Source organism: Somniosus microcephalus, chromosome 4 (genome assembly GCF_052327205.1).
Source record: "Somniosus microcephalus isolate GS21.2 chromosome 4, FLI_Smic_1.0, whole genome shotgun sequence".
In the NCBI taxonomy this organism is placed as follows: domain Eukaryota; kingdom Metazoa; phylum Chordata; class Chondrichthyes; order Squaliformes; family Somniosidae; genus Somniosus; species Somniosus microcephalus.
Window position 1 is genome coordinate 53,333,184 of NC_140990.1, and position 19,486 is coordinate 53,352,669.

The 19,486-nt window shown below is 48.9% G+C and overlaps 1 pseudogene; it reads right to left on the reverse strand.

Annotated features, from left to right (window-relative positions):
• Nucleotides 1-19,486, reverse strand: part of LOC147118889 (uncharacterized) — a 121,230-nt pseudogene that overhangs the window by 41,124 nt on the left and 60,620 nt on the right.

Here is a 19,486-nt window from a genome sequence, read left to right on the forward strand (position 1 = left end):
TGCCTTCTGTCGTAAAATTTAAATCGTTCCGCTAGCATCAGCGGCGTGGGGTTTAGATGATCTTTCAGGACAGTAACAATCTCATCGAACGTCTTATCCGCCGGTTCATCTGGTGATAACAGGTGTTTCAATTGCCCGTATGTCTTCGCACCCATTAATTTTAATAATGTAAGTGCTTTATCAGCCTCACGAATTTTATTGGCCTTACAATAATTTTTCACTCGTTCAACATATATGGCCCAATCTTCGATGTCACTATCAAAGTTGCTAATATTCCCGTGTTTAGGCATTGTAGTACTTTATCAGATTTGCAATTTCTCAGATTTTTTTTTTTTACTGTTATCCAAGATGGCGGCTTCCCGCTCTTGCCGTCGTCCTCCGCCCACAAAATGGCGGTTTTCCCGCTTCTGCCTTCTTCCCCAGCGGTTTTCCCGCAAAAAATGGCGGCTTTCCCGCGCTTCTCGTCGCTGACTTTCAGCCCGACTGCGGCTCTTATCTCCTGTGCGATCACTGGTGCGCCGCCCGCCCGAAACGGTTCTCAGCCCTTATCACCGGTGCGATCGCTGGCCCGCTAAGCGCCTCCCGCTTGAAGCGGCTCCCGGCCTCTGGCTCACCCGCTCGGCGGCACTTGCTCGCTCCCTCCCGGGCTCTGGCTTACCCGCTCGCGCCCTCCCGGGCTCTGGCTTACCCACGAGGTTATGGAGGCTTCAGGGTCCTAATGCCTGTCGCTTCCAGTCGCTGGAAGCTGTCAGGATTTCTGCTGCCCTTCAGTTTTCAGTGGGGTGTTGAGGATTGGAACCTCTCTTCAACGTCCTGTCTTTGGATGAAGCCGCTGTGGAATAACTGCCGCAGGGTTCGAACCGACTCGTCGCCAGTGTTAAGTATGTGTATTGTATTGAACAATTAACACAAAGACTTAAACGTATAACTCAAACAGGTCTTTACTGGTTGGAGGTAGGGACTATACATAGGTCTTTACTTCATGCCCACAGGTGGGAACTGAGGGGGATCAGTACCCACAGTACTATTTATACCCCTATGGCCAGGAGTGGTACTGCGTATCACTACGCCCAACAAGTAGTGCAGTCCTGTCCATAGGTTCAAAGTAGCACACATATTACATACACAACACATTCGTTATTCCTTGCCAATATTACTTTGTTTTGCCTTTTATCTTCCTTTTTCACTTTTATTCCGTTCTCTTTTCCCATCTTATGGCCGCTCAAGCACCATACTATAGATGGGAACAGTCTGTCTTTCCTCCACCAAAATGGCAGCGCACAAAGCAGCCCCCGTCACCGAGAAAAAGCCTCACAGCTGCCACCAGATGGAGCACAGGCGGGGCCGCTGGAACTCATTCGGTCCGGAGACCGTTCTTCACCTTTAGAAACCGTGCAGCATGCTCACCCACAGCATCTCCCGACTCCGCCTCTGTCGACCAGCCGCTCCGCCCTAGGCCCCCCGCCTGGGGTCCTCCGTGCTGGGCCTCCCGCCTAGGACACTCTCCTCTGGGTCTTCCACCCAGGGCCTTCTGCACTGGGCCCTCCGCACTGGCATTCCCCATGAGCAGCCGGGGTGTGGAGCAGCCCATTCACACAGCACCGAGCAGAGCTGAGCTGCTGAGAATCTCGCAGCCTCCCCTGGGGTTCATGAACCCGCTCCCTGAGCTCGGGGTGTGAGCAGCCCGCGTCCCCCCGGGGTTCATGAACCCGCTCCCTAAGCTCGGGGTGTGAGCGGCCCGCGTCCCCCCAGGGTTCATGAACCCGCTCGCTGAGCTCGGGGTGTGAGCGGCCCGCGTCCCCCCAGGGTTCATGAACCCACTCCCTGAGCTCGGGGTGTGAGCGTCCCGCGTCCCCCCGGGGTTCATGAACCCACTCCCTGAGCTCGGGGTGTGAGCGGCCCGTGTCCCCCCGGGGTTCATGAACCCGCTCCCTGAGCCCGGGGTGCGAGCGGCCCGCGTCCCCCCGGGGTTCATGAACCCACTCCCTGAGCTCGGGGTGTGAGCGGCCCGTGTCCCCCCGGGGTTCATGAACCCGCTCCCTGAGCTCGGGGTGTGAGCGGCCCGCGTCCCCCCGGGGTTCATGAACCCGCTCCCTGAGCTCGGGGTGTGAGCAGCCCGTGTCCCCCCGGGGTTCATGAACCCGCTCCCTGAGCTCGGGGTGTGAGCGGCCCGCGTCCCCCCGGGGTTCATGAACCCGCTCCCTGAGCTCGGGGTGTGAGCGGCCCGCGTCCCCCCGGGGTTCATGAACCCGCTCCCTGAGCTCGGGGTGTGAGCAGCCCGTGTCCCCCCGGGGTTCATGAACCCGCTCCCTGAGCTCGGGGTGTGAGCGGCCCGCGTCCCCCCGGGGTTCATGAACCCGCTCCCTGAGCTCGGGGTGTGAGCGGCCCGCGTCCCCCCGGGGTTCATGAACCTGCTCCCTGAGCTCGGGTGTGAGCGGCCCGCGTCCCCCCGGGGTTCGTGAACCCGCTCCCTGAGCTCGGGGTGTGAGCGACCCGCGTCCCCCCGGGGTTCATGAACCCACTCCCTGAGCTCGGGGTGTGAGCGACCCGCGTCCCCCCGGGGTTCATGAACCCGCTCCCTGAGCTCGGGGTGTGAGCGTCCCGCGTCCCCCCAGGGTTCATGAACCCGCTCCCTGAGCTCGGGGTGTGAGTGGCCCGCGTCCCCCCGGGGTTCATGAACCCGCTCCCTGAGCTCGGGGTGTGAGCGTCCCGCGTCCCCCCAGGGTTCATGAACCCGCTCCCTGAGCTCGGGGTGTGAGCGGCCCGCGTCCCCCCGGGGTTCATGAACCCGCTCCCTGAGCTCGGTGAGCGGTCCGCGTCCCCCCGGGGTTCATGAACCCGCTCCCTGAGCTCGAGGTGTGAGCGGCCCGCGTCCCCCCGGGGTTCATGAACCCGCTCCCTGAGCTCGGGGTGTGAGCGGCCCGCGTCCCCCCGGGGTTCATGAACCCGCTCCCTCAGCTCGGGGTGTGAGCGGCCCGCGTCCCCCCGGGGTTCATGAACCCGCTCCCTGAGCTCGGGGTGTGAGCGGCCCGCGTCCCCCCGGGGTTCATGAACCAGCTCCCTGAGCTCGGGGTGTGAGCGTCCCGCGTCCCCCCGGGGTTCATGAACCCGCTCCCTGAGCTCGGGGTGTGAGCGTCCCGCGTCCCCCCAGGGTTCATGAACCCGCTCCCTGAGCTCGGGGTGTGAGTGGCCCGCGTCCCCCCGGGGTTCATGAACCCGCTCCCTGAGCTCGGGGGGTGAGCGTCCCGCGTCCCCCTGGGGTTCATGAACCCGCTCCCTGAGCTCGGGGTGCGAGCGGCCCGCGTCCCCCCGGGGTTCATGAACCCGCTCCCTGAGCTCGGGGTGCGAGCGGCCCGCGTCCCCCCGGGGTTCATGAACCCGCTCCCTGAGCTCGGGGTGTGAGTGGCCCGCGTCCCCCCCGGGGTTCATGAACCCGCTCCCTGAGCTCGGGGTGTGAGTGGCCCACGTCCCCCCGGGGTTCATGAACCCGCTCCCTGAGCTCGGGGTGTGAGCGGCCCGCGTCCCCCCGGGGTTCATGAACCCGCTCCCTGAGCTCGGGGTGTGAGCAGCCCGCGTCCCCCCGGGGTTCATGAACCCGCTCCCTGAGCCCGGGGTGTGAGCAGCCCGCGTCCCCCCGGGGTTCATGAACCCGCTCCCTGAGCTCGGGGTGTGAGCGGCCCGCGTCCCCCCAGGGTTCATGAACCCGCTCGCTGAGCTCGGGGTGTGAGCGTCCCGCGTCCCCCCGGGGTTCATGAACCCGCTCCCTGAGCTCGGGGTGTGAGCGGCCCGCGTCCCCCCGGGGTTCATGAACCCGCTCCCTGAGCTCGGGGTGTGAGCGTCCCGCGTCCCCCCAGGGTTCATGAACCCGCTCCCCGAGCTCGGGGTGTGAGCGGCCCGCGTCCCCCCAGGGTTCATGAACCCACTCCCTGAGCTCGGGGTGTGAGCGGCCCGCGTCCCCCCGGGGTTCATGAACCCGCTCCCTGAGCTCGGGGTGTGAGCGGCCCGCGTCCCCCCGGGGTTCATGAACCCGCTCCCTGAGCCCGGGGTGTGAGCGGCCCGCGTCCCCCCCGGGGTTCATGAACCCGCTCGCTGAGCTCGGGGTGTGAGCGGCCCGCGTCCCCCCAGGGTTCATGAACCCGCTCGCTGAGCTCGGGGTGTGAGCGGCCCGCGCCCCCCCCGGGGTTCATGAACCCGCTCCCCGAGCTCGGGGTGTGAGCGGCCCGCGTCCCTCCGGGGTTCATGAACCCGCTCCCTGAGCTCTCTCACCTGATGTGTCACCGGCTGCTGCCAAGGTCCGCGCATGCTCAGCTCACCATCTGCCCGGGTGATTGACAGGAGCTCCGGACCAATAGGAAGAGCGGCGCAGGGCTGGAGGAGCGAGCCGGCGGCGGGTCCTCCAACCAATCGGAGTGTGTGAGGAGCGGGGCTTGACCTTTGAACCTGAACAACAGAAGGTGAGCTGAGCATGCGCAGACCTTGGCAGCTTTTTCTCAGTGACGGGGGCCGGTTTGTGCGCTGCCATTTTGGTGGAGGAAAGACAGACTGTTCCCATCTATAGTATGGCGCTTGAGCGGCCATAAGATGGGAAAAGAGAACGGGATAAAAGTGAAAAAGGAAAATAAAAGGAAGATAAAAGGCAAAACAAAGTAATATTGGCAAGGAATAATGAATGTCTTGATGGCTGGGTCCTGTGAGTGATAACAGCAAGAAGAAGGAAATTTAAGTAGTCGTTTTCTTCTTTTACGGGATTTGAGAAAGTGGTCGGCTTTTTTTCTGTGGAAAGGTTGAAGACTGTGGACAAGCATCATGATATTATATGGTTAGATAACATCAAGTGAAAATGAGGAGTTATTAGAGTGCCAATAGGACTGGCGTAGAACTGGTATTTACTTGTTTTGTTGAAGAAGTTTCTGGTTTCTGGTTAAAAGTAGTTTACTTAAAGTTTTAATTGATTTCTGATATGGTTATGGGACTTTGTATATTGTGGTGTTATTTAGTGTTAAAGCCTTCCTTAATGTACGAATGATGCTCAAGTGAACGTACGCATGCGGACACAAATAATACGCACGCACACACGCATACACAATGGAACTTGCGTTCGACCGAATGAAGGGCCCTCGCTCCCCAGGAGAATTTGGCCTCCTACTGGGTGAGCGTGAGGCCTGTCTGGACAGATGAACGAATGCACGCATGTACGCAGGTAGACAAATGGCACGCACGCAGACGCAATGGAACTTCCGTTCAACCGAATGAAGGGCCCTCGCTCCCCAGGATGAAAGTGGGCATCCTACTGGGTGAGTGTGAGGCCTGTCTGGATGGATGAACGAACGCACGCATGCACGCAGGTAGACAAATGACACGCACGCAGACATGCACAATGGAAGTTACGCTTGAGCGAACGAACGAACGAACGAACGGAGGACTGAATGACCGAATGATTGAGCGATGCCAGTAGGACTGGCGTATATGGGTTCTTTCTTTTATTGATTTTTTAAATAGTGGCAGTTTGTACTGTAAACATTATCGATTTACCTGTAAAAATTTATTATTGTATTTATATTGTTGACTATAAAGCTGTGTTTTGAGGCTTTATCCTTTTTATTGTGGTCAATGATTGTAATGGATTTATTATGTAATTGATGAGTTGTAACACGTACTACCATATTTAAATAGATATGTTTAATAAAGAAAAATGAACCCCAGGGGGACGCGGGCCACTCACACCCCGAGCTCAGGGAGCGGGTTCATGAACCCCGGGGGGACGCGGGCCGCTCACACCCCGAGCTCAGGGAGCGGGTTCATGAACCCCGGGGGGACGCGGGCTGCTCACACCCCGAGCTCAGGGAGCGGGTTCATGAACCCCGGGGGGACGCGGGCCGCTCACACCCCGAGCTCAGGGAGCGGGTTCATGAACCCCGGGGGGACGCGGGCCACTCACACCCCGAGCTCAGGGAGCGGGTTCATGAACCCCGGGGGGACGCGGGCTGCTCACACCCCGAGCTCAGGGAGCGGGTTCATGAACCCCGGGGGGACGCGGGCTGCTCACACCCCGAGCTCAGGGAGCGGGTTCATGAACCCCGGGGGGACGCAGGCCGCTCACACCCCGAGCTCAGGGAGCGGGTTCATGAACCCCGGGAGGACGCGGGCCGCTCACACCCCGAGCTCAGGGAGCGGGTTCATGAACCCCGGGGGGACGCGGGCCGCTCACACCCCGAGCTCAGGGAGCGGGTTCATGAACCCCGGGGGGACGCGGGCCGCTCACACCCCGAGCTCAGGGAGCGGGTTCATGAACCCCGGGGGGACGCGGGCTGCTCACACCCCGAGCTCAGGGAGCGGGTTCATGAACCCCGGGGGGACGCGGGCCGCTCACACCCCGAGCTCAGGGAGCGGGTTCATGAACCCCGGGAGGACGCGGGCCGCTCACACCCCGAGCTCAGGGAGCGGGTTCATGAACCCCGGGGGGACGCGGGACGCTCACACCCCGAGCTCAGGGAGCGGGTTCATGAACCCCGGGGGGACGCGGGCCACTCACACCCCGAGCTCAGGGAGCGGGTTCATGAACCCCGGGGGGACGCGGGCCGCTCACACCCCGAGCTCAGGGAGCGGGTTCATGAACCCCGGGGGGACGCGGGCCGCTCACACCCCGAGCTCAGGGAGCGGGTTCATGAACCCCGGGGGGACGCGGGCCGCTCACACCCCGAGCTCAGGGAGCGGGTTCATGAACCCCGGGGGGACGCGGGCCGCTCACACCCCGAGTGTGGCCCCTGGCCCCATTATTAAAACACTCAACATTATCCGCCCGCCGCTTCCCGGTTTCGCTCCATCCGAAGAAGTGGCCACCGCGCATGCGCATCGTCAGCATCAGACTCTGTCAGGGAGCGTCTGTAAATAAAAGGAATGATGACTGAGCAGGGAGTGTCTGTAAATAAAAGAGGAATGGGGACTGAGCAGGGAGTGTCTGTAAATAAAAGAGGAATGGTGACTGAGCAGGGAGCATCTGTAAATAAAAGAGGAATGATGACTGAGCAGGGAGTGTCTGTAAATAAAGGAGGAATGGTGACTGAGCAGGGAGTGTCTGTAAATAAAAGAGGAATGATGACTGAGCAGGGAGCGTCTGTAAATAAAAGAGGAATGGTGACTGAGCAGGGAGCGTCTGTAAATAAAAGAGGAATGGTGACTGAGCAGGGAGCGTCTGTAAATAAAAGAGGAATGGTGACTGAGCAGGGAGTGTCTGTAAATATAAGAGGAATGGTGACTGAGCAGGGAGCGTCTGTAAAAGGTTACCGAGAATAGTACTGCACAGAAGGAGGCCATTCATTCCATCGAGTCTGTGGCTATTTGAAAGAGCGATCCAGTCAGTCCCTCTCCTCGGCTCTTTCCCCAAATCTCTGCAATTTTTTCTCCTTCCAGTATTTATCCAATTCCCTTTTGAGGCTACTATTGAATCTGTATCCACCCCCCGATCAGGCAGTGCATTCCAAATCCTAACCACTCGTTGCGTGAATTCTTTTTCCTCATGTCGCCTCTGGTTCTTTTGTCAATCACCTGAAATCTGTGCCCTTTGGTTATCGACCCTTCAGCCACTGGAAACAGTTTCTCTTTATTTACTCCATCTCAAGTCTTCATGATTTTAAACACCTCGATCAAATCTCCTCTTAGCCTTCTCTGCTCTAAGGAGAACAACCCCAGCTTCTCCAGTCTCCCCACTTAACTGTAATCCCTCATCCCTGGAACCAGTCTAGTAAATCTCTTGTGTACCCTCTCCAAAGCCTTCACATCCTTCCTAAAGTGTGGTGCCCAGAATTGGACACAATACTCCAGCTGAGGTCAAACTCGTGTTTTATATTGGTTTAGCATAAACCTCCTGGTTTTTGTACTCTATGCCTCTATTTGTAAAGCCCAGGATCTTTATGCTTTATTAACTGCTTTTTTAACCTGTCCTGCCACCTTCAAATTTAATTTTTTTTGTAAGTTTTCAAAAAAGGTAGGAGAAATGGTGACTGGTCCAGGAGCATCTGTAAAGGAAGGAGAAATAGTGACTGGGCATGAGCCTCAATTTAAAATCCTCATCATTGTTTCCAAATCCCAACTTGGCCTTGCCGCTCGCTATCTCTGTACCTTCCTCCAGCCCTACAACCCTCCGAGATCTCTGCGCTCTCCCGATTTTGGCCCCTTTTTAATCGCTCCACCATTGGCAGCCATGCTTTCAGCTGCCTCGGTCCTAAGCTCTGGAATTCCCTCCCTAAACCTCGACACATCTCTTCCTCTCTCTCCTCTTTTAAGACACTCCTTAAAACCTGCCTCTTTGACCAAGTTTTTGGTCACTTGTCCTAATATTTCCTTATGTGGCTTGGTGTCAAATTTTATATGATAATGCTCCTGTGAAGCACCATGGGCCATTTTACAGTGTTAAAGGTGCTACATAAATGCAAGTTGTTGTTGTTGTCTATAAAGGAGGGAGAAATGGTGACGGGTCAGGGAGAGCCCTTCATCAGAACTGGGAGATATGACAGATGAACAGCTTATAGGGAGGGATAGAGTGAGGGAAAGAAGAGAGAGAGAGAGGCCACGTACACAAGAAAACAAAAATAATAAACTGTAAAGTTAGGTGGGGAACAGGAGGTGGGTAAATGACAGAAATTCTAATAGTGAAAGACAAAAGGAGGAATGATGGGAGAAAGTAGCGAAATAAAAGACATAGATTGGACGTAGTTAAAGCAGGTCAGCTACTGTGGAGATGTTGGAGGACCCATTTATTTATTTATGATTAGATGTCTTTCCTATTCCTCAAAATCAATAAGATTCTTGCAACGTTAAGGTCAAGGTTCACAGATTAAGTCTATATAATAATCAAAAACACACACTGGGAGCAAAGAATGTTCCATAGCAACTAGAATTGTCTGTTCTGAACTTCTATCCTGTACTTCCAGTGATGACTTTTGTAAACTCCTTTTACAGGCTGTTAGAAGGGGAGGATTTACAGATGGGAAACTCAAACCAAACATCACAACAAGATCTGACAGTCACTCCATTCATCAGAACCTGAATATCATCGACCTGTGAATGTGGAAGGAGAAATGTTTGTCTGTTCTGTCTGTGGGGAAAGATTTCAAACATCAGTGTGACTGGAAAAGCACCGAGACACACACACCCGAGTGAGATTGTTCTAGTGCACTGACTGTGGAAAGAGCTTTAACCAGTTACACAGCCTGAAAAAACATCGCACCATTCACAGCGGGGAGAAACCGTACACGTGTACTGTGTGTGAACGAGGCTTCAACTGATCGTCCAACCTGGAGAGACACAAGGACACCCGCACCACGGAGAAACCGTGGAAATGTGAGGACTGTGGGAAGGGATTCAGTTCCCCATCCCTGCTAGAAACTCATCGACACAGTCACACCGGGGAGAGGCCGTTCACCTGCTCCGTGTGTGGGATGGGATTCACTCAGTTATCCAGCCTCCAGAAACACCAACTTGTTCACACTGATAAGAGACCTTTTAAATGTTCTGCCTGTGAGAAGAGTTTTAAAAGCACACATTAACTGCTGAAACACCAACATATTCACACCGGGGAGAGGCTGTTCACCTGCTCCGTCTGTGGGCAGGGATTCATTCAGTCATCCCAGCTGCTGACACACCAGCAATTTCACACTGGGGACAAGCTGTTCACTTGCTCCCTGTGTGGGAAGGGATTCACTTGTTCATTCAGCCTCATTGAACACCAACTTTTTCAAACTAATAAGAGAACTTTTAAATGTTCTGATTGTGAGAAGAGCTTTAAAGCTCAAAGGATCTTCTGAGACACCAGCGAGTTCACACTGGGGAGAGGCCGTTCACTTGCTCTGTGTGTGGGAAGGGATTCACTCAGCCATCCCACCTGCTGACACACCAGCGAGTTCACAAGTGACTGCAGGGGTTGGATTCTGCTGTTATTGCTGCTGCTAATCACATCCAGGACTCAATCCATGTTCATTCTGACAGTTGGGGTTTGATTCTGTTGTTGTTAAGCTCCAGCCCAGTTACAGGGTTATTAATATTATAAGATCCCAGAGGGACCCTGGTTCCTAATGATTCGAGGTTGACCCATATTGGGGACAGCGATTTAACTTTATTCAGCACAAGTTAGACTTAATACATTACAGTATTCGAACAGCAGTTTAAAGTATATAATTGAGACTCAGATTACCACTTATACTCTGGGTAGAAGCGCAATTGTGAGTAAGCTGCACCCTGTGTCTTTTGTCTTTCTCTCTGTCACCCAGGTGTCTCCTTGATCGCTCCTGAAAGCCTCCGCTCCTGAAATCCTCTGCTCCTGAAATCTTCTACTCCTGAAATCCTCTACTCCAGAAATTTTCTACTCCAGAAATCCTCTACTCCTGAAATCTTCTACTCCTGAAATCCTCTACTCCTGAAATCCTCTACTCCAGAAATTTTCTACTCCAGAAATCCTCTACTCCTGAAATCCTCGACTCCTGAAATCCTCTACTCCTGAAATCCTCTACTCCTGAAATCTTCTACTCCTGAAATCCTCTACTCCTGAAATCCTCTGCTCCTGAAATCCTCTACTCCTGAAATCCTCTACTCCTGAAATCTTCTACTCCTGAAATCCTCTACTCCTGAAATCCTCTACTCCTGAAATCTTCTATTCCTGAAATCTTCTACTCCTGAAATCTTCTACTCCTGAAATCTTATGCTCCTGAAATCCTCTACTCCTGAAATTCTCTACTCCTGAAATCCTCTACTCCTGAAATCCTCTACTCCTGAAATCTTCTACTCCTGAAATCCTCTACTCCTGAAATCCTCTACTCCTGAAATCTTCTACTCCTGAAATCCTCTATGCCTGAAATCCTCTACGCCTGAAATTCTCTACTCCTGAAATCTTCTACTCCTGAAATCCTCTACTCCCGAAATCCTCTACTCCTGAAATCCTCTACTCCTGAAATCCTCTACTCCTGAAATCTTCTACTCCTGAAATCCTCTACTCCTGAAATCTTCTACTCCTGAAATCCTCTACTCCTGAAATCTTCTACTCCTGAAATCCTCTACTCCTGAAATCTTCTACTCCTGAAATCTTCTACTCCTGAAATCCTCTACTCCTGAAATCATCTACTCCTGAAATCTTCTACTTCTGAAATCCTCTACTCCTGAAATCTTCTACTCCTGAAATCTTCTACTCCTCAAATCTTCTCCTCCTGAAATCTTCTACTCCTGAAATCTTCTACTCCTGAAATCTTCTACTCCTGAAATCTTCTACTCCTGAAATCTTCTACTCCTGAAATCTTCTACTCCTGAAATCTTCTACTCCCGAAATCCTCTACTCCTGAAATCTTCTACTCCTGAAATCCTCTACTCCTGAAATCTTCTACTCCTGAAATCTTCTACTCCTGAAATCCTCTACTCCTGAAATCTTCTACTCCTGAAATCTTCTACTCCTGAAATCCTCTACTCCTGAAATCTTCTACTCCTGAAATCTTCTACTCCTGAAATCTTCTACTCCTGAAATCCTCTACTCCTGAAATCTTCTACTCCAGAAATCCTCTACTCCTGAAATCCTCTACTCCTGAAATCCTCTACTCCTGAAATCTTCTACTCCTGAAATCTTCTACTCCTGAAATCTTCTACTCCTGAAATCCTCTGCTCCTGAAATCCTCTACTCCTGAAATCTTCTACTCCTGAAATCTTCTACTCCTGAAATCCTCTACTCCTGAAATCTTCTATTCCTGAAATCTTCTACTCCTGAAATCTTCTACTCCTGAAGTCTGATGCTCCTGAAATCCTCTACTCCTCAAATTCTCTACTCCTGAAATCCTCTACTCCTGAAATCCTCTACTCCTGAAATCTTCTACTCCTGAAATCTTCGACTCCTGAAATCCTCTACTCCTGAAATCCTCTACTCCTGAAATCCTCTACTCCTGAAATCCTCTACTCCTGAAATTTTCTACTCCTGAAATCCTCTACTCCTGAAATCCTCTACTCCTGAAATCCTCTACTCCTGAAATCCTCTACTCCTGAAATCCTCTACTCCCGAAATCCTCTACTCCTGAAATCCTCTACTCCTGAAATCCTCTACTCCTGAAATCTTCTACTCCTGAAATCCTCTACTCCTGAAATCTTCTACTCCTGAAATCCTCTACTCCTGAAATCTTCTACTCCTGAAATCCTCGACTCCTGAAATCCTCGACTCCTGAAATCTTCTACTCCTGAAATCTTCTACTCCTGAAATCCTCTACTCCTGAAATCATCTACTCCTGAAATCTTCTACTCCTGAAATCTTCTACTCCTGAAATCCTCTACTCCTGAAATCTTCTACTCCTGAAATCTTCTACTCCTGAAATCTTCTACTCCTGAAATCTTCTACTCCTGAAATCCTCTACTCCTGAAATCTTCTACTCCAGAAATCCTCTACTCCTGAAATCCTCTACTCCTGAAATCCTCTACTCCTGAAATCCTCTACTCCTGAAATCTTCTGCTCCAGAAATCCTCTGCTCCTGAAATCCTCTACTCCTGAAATCTTCTACTCCTGAAATCCTCTACTCCTGAAATCCTCTACTCCTGAAATCCTCTACTCCTGAAATCTTCTACTCCTGAAATCTTCTACTCCTGAAATCCTCTACTCCTGAAATCATCTACTCCTGAAATCCTCTATTCCTGAAATCTTCTACTCCTGAAATCCTCTACTCCTGAAATCCTCTACTCCAGAAATTTTCTACTCCTGAAATCTTCTACTCCTGAAATCCTCTACTCCTGATATCCTCTACTCCTGAAATCCTCTACTCCTGAAATCCTCTACTCCTGAAATCCTCTACTCCTGAAATCCTCTACTCCTGAAATCCTCTACTCCTGAAATCTTCGGCTCCTGAAATCTTCTGCTCCTGAAATCCTCTACTCCTGAAATCTTCTACTCCTGAAATCCTCTACTCCTGAAATCTTCTACTCCTGAAATCCTCTACTCCTGAAATCCTCTACTCCTGAAATCCTCTACTCCTGAAATCTTCGACTCCTGAAATCTTCTACTCCTGAAATCCTCTACTCCTGAAATCTTCTACCCCTGAAATCTTCTACTCCTGAAATCCTCTACTCCTGAAATCCTCTACTCCTGAAATCCTCTACTCCTGAAATCTTCTACTCCTGAAATCCTCTACTCCTGAAATCTTCTACTCCTGAAATCTTCTACTCCTGAAATCCTCTACTCCTGAAATCTTCTACTCCTGAAATCCTCTACTCCTGAAATCCTCTACTCCTGAAATCCTCTACTCCTGAAATCCTCTACTCCTGAAATCTTCTACTCCTGAAATCTTCTACTCCTGAAATCTTCTACTCCTGAAATCTTCTACTCCTGAAATCTTCTACTCCTGAAATCCTCTACTCCTGAAATCTTCTACTCCTGAAATCTTCTACTCCTGAAATCCTCTACTCCTGAAATCTTCTACTCCTGAAATCTTGTACTCCTGAAATCCTCTACTCCTGAAATCTTCTACTCCTGAAATCTTCTACTCCTGAAATCCTCTCCTCCTGAAATCTTCTACTCCTGAAATCTTCTACTCCAGAAATTCTCTACTCCTGAAATCTTCTACTCCTGAAATCTTCTACTCCTGAAATCTTTTACTCCTGAAATCCTCTACTCCTGAAATCTTCTACTCCTGAAATCTTCTACTCCAGAAATCCTCTACTCCTGAAATCTTCTACTCCAGAAATCTTCTACTCCTGATATCTTCTACTCCTGAAATCCTCTACTCCTGAAATCTTCTACTCCAGAAATCTTCTACTCCTGATATCTTCTACTCCTGAAATCCTCTACACCTGAAATCCTCTACTCCTGAAATCTTCTACTCCTGAAATCCTCTACTCCTGAAATCTTCTACTCCTGAAATCTTCTACTCCTGAAATCCTCGACTCCTGAAATCATCTACTCCTGAAATCCTCTACTACTGAAATCCTCTACTCCTGAAATCTTCTACTCCTGAAATCCTCTACTCCTGAAATCCTCTGCTCCTGAAATCCTCTACTCCTGAAATCCTCTACTCCTGAAATCTTCTACTCCTGAAATCCTCTACTCCTGAAATCCTCTACTCCTGAAATCTTCTATTCCTGAAATCTTCTACTCCTGAAATCTTATGCTCCTGAAATCCTCTACTCCTGAAATTCTCTACTCCTGAAATCCTCTACTCCTGAAATCCTCTACTCCTGAAATCCTCTACTCCTGAAATCTTCTACTCCTGAAATCCTCTACTCCTGTAATCCTCTACTCCTGAAATCTTCTACTCCTGAAATCCTCCATGCCTGAAATCCTCTACGCCTGAAATTCACTACTCCTGAAATCTTCTACTCCTGAAATCCTCTACTCCCGAAATCCTCTACTCCTGAAATCCTCTACTCCTGAAATCCTCTACTCCTGAAATCTTCTACTCCTGAAATCCTCCACTCCTGAAATCTTCTACTCCTGAAATCCTCTACTCCTGAAATCTTCTACTCCTGAAATCCTCTACTCCTGAAATCTTCTACTCCTGAAATCTTCTACTCCTGAAATCCTCTACTCCTGAAATCATCTACTCCTGAAATCTTCTACTTCTGAAATCCTCTACTCCTGAAATCTTCTACTCCTGAAATCTTCTACTCCTAAAATCTTCTACTCCTCAAATCTTCTCCTCCTGAAATCTTCTACTCCTGAAATCTTCTACTCCTGAAATCTTCTACTCCTGAAATCTTCTACTCCTGAAATCTTCTACTCCCGAAATCCTCTACTCCTGAAATCTTCTACTCCTGAAATCCTCTACTCCTGAAATCTTCTACTCCTGAAATCTTCTACTCCTGAAATCCTCTACTCCTGAAATCTTCTACTCCTGAAATCTTCTACTCCTGAAATCCTCTACTCCTGAAATCTTCTACTCCTGAAATCTTCTACTCCTGAAATCTTCTACTCCTGAAATCCTCTACTCCTGAAATCTTCTACTCCAGAAATCCTCTACTCCTGAAATCCTCTACTCCTGAAATCCTCTACTCCTGAAATCCTCTACTCCTGAAATCTTCTACTCCTGAAATCTTCTACTCCTGAAATCTTCTACTCCTGAAATCCTCTGCTCCTGAAATCCTCTACTCCTGAAATCTTCTACTCCTGAAATCTTCTACTCCTGAAATCCTCTACTCCTGAAATCCTCTACTCCTGAAATCTTCTATTCCTGAAATCTTCTGCTCCTGAAATCCTCTACTCCAAAAGTCTTATGCTCCTGAAATCCTCTGCTCCTCAAATTCTCTACTCCTGAAATCCTCTACTCCTGAAATCCTCTACTCCTGAAATCTTCTACTCCTGAAATCTTCTACTCCTGAAATCCTCTACTCCTGAGATCCTCTACTCCTGAAATCCTCTACTCCTGAAATCCTCTACTCCTGAAATCTTCTACTCCTGAAATCCTCTACTCCTGAAATATTCTACTCCTGAAATCTTCTACTCCTGAAACTTCTACTCCTGAAATCCTCTACTCCTGAAATCCTCTACTCCTGAAATCCTCTACTCCTGAAATCCTCTTCTCCCGAAATCCTCTACTCCCGAAATCCTCTACTCCCGAAATCCTCTGCTCCTGAAATCTTCTACTCCTGAAATCCTCTACTCCTGAAATCTTCTACTCCTGAAATCCTCTACTCCTGAAATCTTCTACTCCTGAAATCCTCTACTCCTGAAATCCTCTACTCCTGAAATCTTCTACTCCTGAAATCTTCTACTCCTGAAATCTTCTACTCCTGAAATCCTCTACTCCTGAAATCATCTACTCCTGAAATCTTCTACTCCTGAACTCCTCTACTCCTGAAATCTTCTACTCCTGAAATCTTCTACTCCTGAAATCCTCTACTCCTGAAATCTTCTACTCCTGAAATCTTCTACTCCTGAAATCTTCTACTCCTGAAATCCTCTTCTCCTGAAATCTTCTACTCCTGAAATCTTCTACTCCTGAAATCTTCTACTCCTGAAATCTTCTACTCCTGAAATCCTCTACTCCTGAAATCTTCTACTCCAGAAATCCTCTACTCCTGAAATCCTCTACTCCTGAAATCCTCTACTCCTGAAATCCTCTACTCCTGAAATCTTCTGCTCCAGAAATCCTCTGCTCCTGAAATCCTCTACTCCTGAAATCCTCTACTCCTGAAATCTTCTACTCCTGAAATCCTCTACTCCTGAAATCCTCTACTCCTGAAATCTTCTACTCCTGAAATCTTCTACTCCTGAAATCCTCTACTCCTGAAATCTTCTACTCCTGAAATCCTCTACTCCTGAAATCTTCTACTCCTGAAATCCTCTACTCCTGAAATCCTCTACTCCAGAAATTTTCTACTCCTGAAATCTTCTACTCCTGAAATCTTCTACTCCTGAAATCATCTACTCCTGAAATCCTCTACTCCTGAAATCCTCTACTCCTGAAATCCTCTACTCCTGAAATCCTCTACTCCTGAAATCCTCTACTCCTGAAATCCTCTACTCCTGAAATCTTCTACTCCTGAAATCTTCTGCTCCTGAAATCCTCTACTCCTGAAATCATCTACTCCTGAAATCCTCTACTCCTGAAATCTTCTACTCCTGAAATCCTCTACTCCTGAAATCCTCTACTCCTGAAATCCTCTACTCCTGAAATCATCTACTCCTGAAATCTTCTACTCCTGAAATCTTCTACTCCTGAAATCCTCTACTCCTGAAATCTTCTACTCCTGAAATCCTCTACTCCTGAAATCCTCTACTCCTGAAATCCTCTACTCCTGAAATCTTCTACTCCTGAAATCCTCCACTCCTGAAATCTTCTACTCCTGAAATCTTCTCCTCCTGAAATCCTCTGCTCCTGAAATCTTCTACTCCTGAAATCTTCTACTCCTGAAATCCTCTACTCCTGAAATCCTCTACTCCTGAAATTTTCTACTCCTGAAATCTTCTACTCCTGAAATCTTCTACTCCTGAAATCTTCTACTCCTGAAATCTTCTACTCCTGAAATCTTCTACTCCTGAAATCCTCTACTCCTGAAATCTTCTACTCCTGAAATCCTCTACTCCTGAAATCCTCTACTCCTGAAATCCTCTACTCCTGAAATCCTCTACTCCTGAAATCTTCTACTCCTGAAATCTTCTACTCCTGAAATCTTCTACTCCTGAAATCTTCTACTCCTGAAATCTTCTACTCCTGAAATCCTCTACTCCTGAAATCTTCTACTCCTGAAATCTTCTACTCCTGAAATCCTCTACTCCTGAAATCTTCTACTCCTGAAATCTTGTACTCCTGAAATCCTCTACTCCTGAAATCTTCTACTCCTGAAATCTTCTACTCCTGAAATCCTCTCCTCCTGAAATCTTCTACTCCTGAAATCTTCTACTCCAGAAATTCTCTACTCCTGAAATCTTCTACTCCTGAAATCTTCTACTCCTGAAATCTTTTACTCCTGAAATCCTCTACTCCTGAAATCTTCTACTCCTGAAATCTTCTACTCCAGAAATCCTCTACTCCTGAAATCTTCTACTCCAGAAATCTTCTACTCCTGATATCTTCTACTCCTGAAATCCTCTACTCCTGAAATCTTCTACTCCAGAAATCTTCTACTCCTGATATCTTCTACTCCTGAAATCCTCTACACCTGAAATCCTCTACTCCTGAAATCTTCTACTCCTGAAATCCTCTACTCCTGAAATCTTCTACTCCTGAAATCTTCTACTCCTGAAATCCTCGACTCCTGAAATCATCTACTCCTGAAATCCTCTACTACTGAAATCCTCTACTCCTGAAATCTTCTACTCCTGAAATCCTCTACTCCTGAAATCCTCTGCTCCTGAAATCCTCTACTCCTGAAATCCTCTACTCCTGAAATCTTCTACTCCTGAAATCCTCTACTCCTGAAATCCTCTACTCCTGAAATCTTCTATTCCTGAAATCTTCTACTCCTGAAATCTTATGCTCCTGAAATCCTCTACTCCTGAAATTCTCTACTCCTGAAATCCTCTACTCCTGAAATCCTCTACTCCTGAAATCCTCTACTCCTGAAATCTTCTACTCCTGAAATCCTCTACTCCTGTAATCCTCTACTCCTGAAATCTTCTACTCCTGAAATCCTCCATGCCTGAAATCCTCTACGCCTGAAATTCACTACTCCTGAAATCTTCTACTCCTGAAATCCTCTACTCCCGAAATCCTCTACTCCTGAAATCCTCTACTCCTGAAATCCTCTACTCCTGAAATCTTCTACTCCTGAAATCCTCCACTCCTGAAATCTTCTACTCCTGAAATCCTCTACTCCTGAAATCTTCTACTCCTGAAATCTTCTACTCCTGAAATCCTCTACTCCTGAAATCTTCTACTCCTGAAATCTTCTACTCCTGAAATCCTCTACTCCTGAAATCATCTACTCCTGAAATCTTCTACTTCTGAAATCCTCTACTCCTGAAATCTTCTACTCCTGAAATCTTCTACTCCTAAAATCTTCTACTCCTCAAATCTTCTCCTCCTGAAATCTTCTACTCCTGAAATCTTCTACTCCTGAAATCTTCTACTCCTGAAATCTTCTACTCCTGAAATCTTCTACTCCCGAAATCCTCTACTCCTGAAATTTCTACTCCTGAAATCCTCTACTCCTGAAATCTTCTACTCCTGAAATCTTCTACTCCTGAAATCCTCTACTCCTGAAATCTTCTACTCCTGAAATCTTCTACTCCTGAAATCCTCTACTCCTGAAATCTTCTACTCCTGAAATCTTCTACTCCTGAAATCTTCTACTCCTGAAATCCTCTACTCCTGAAATCTTCTACTCCAGAAATCCTCTACTCCTGAAATCCTCTACTCCTGAAATCCTCTACTCCTGAAATCCTCTACTCCTGAAATCTTCTACTCCTGAAATCTTCTACTCCTGAAATCTTCTACTCCTGAAATCCTCTGCTCCTGAAATCCTCTACTCCTGAAATCTTCTACTCCTGAAATCTTCTACTCCTGAAATCCTCTACTCCTGAAATCCTCTACTCCTGAAATCTTCTATTCCTGAAATCTTCTGCTCCTGAAATCCTCTACTCCAAAAGTCTTATGCTCCTGAAATCCTCTGCTCCTCAAATTCTCTACTCCTGAAATCCTCTACTCCTGAAATCCTCTACTCCTGAAATCTTCTACTCCTGAAATCTTCTACTCCTGAAATCCTCTACTCCTGAGATCCTCTACTCCTGAAATCCTCTACTCCTGAAATCCTCTACTCCTGAAATCTTCTACTCCTGAAATCCTCTACTCCTGAAATATTCTACTCCTGAAATCTTCTACTCCTGAAACTTCTACTCCTGAAATCCTCTACTCCTGAAATCCTCTACTCCTGAAATCCTCTACTCCTGAAATCCTCTACTCCCGAAATCCTCTACTCCCGAAATCCTCTACTCCCGAAATCCTCTACTCCTGAAATCTTCTACTCCTGAAATCCTCTACTCCTGAAATCTTCTACTCCTGAAATCCTCTACTCCTGAAATCTTCTACTCCTGAAA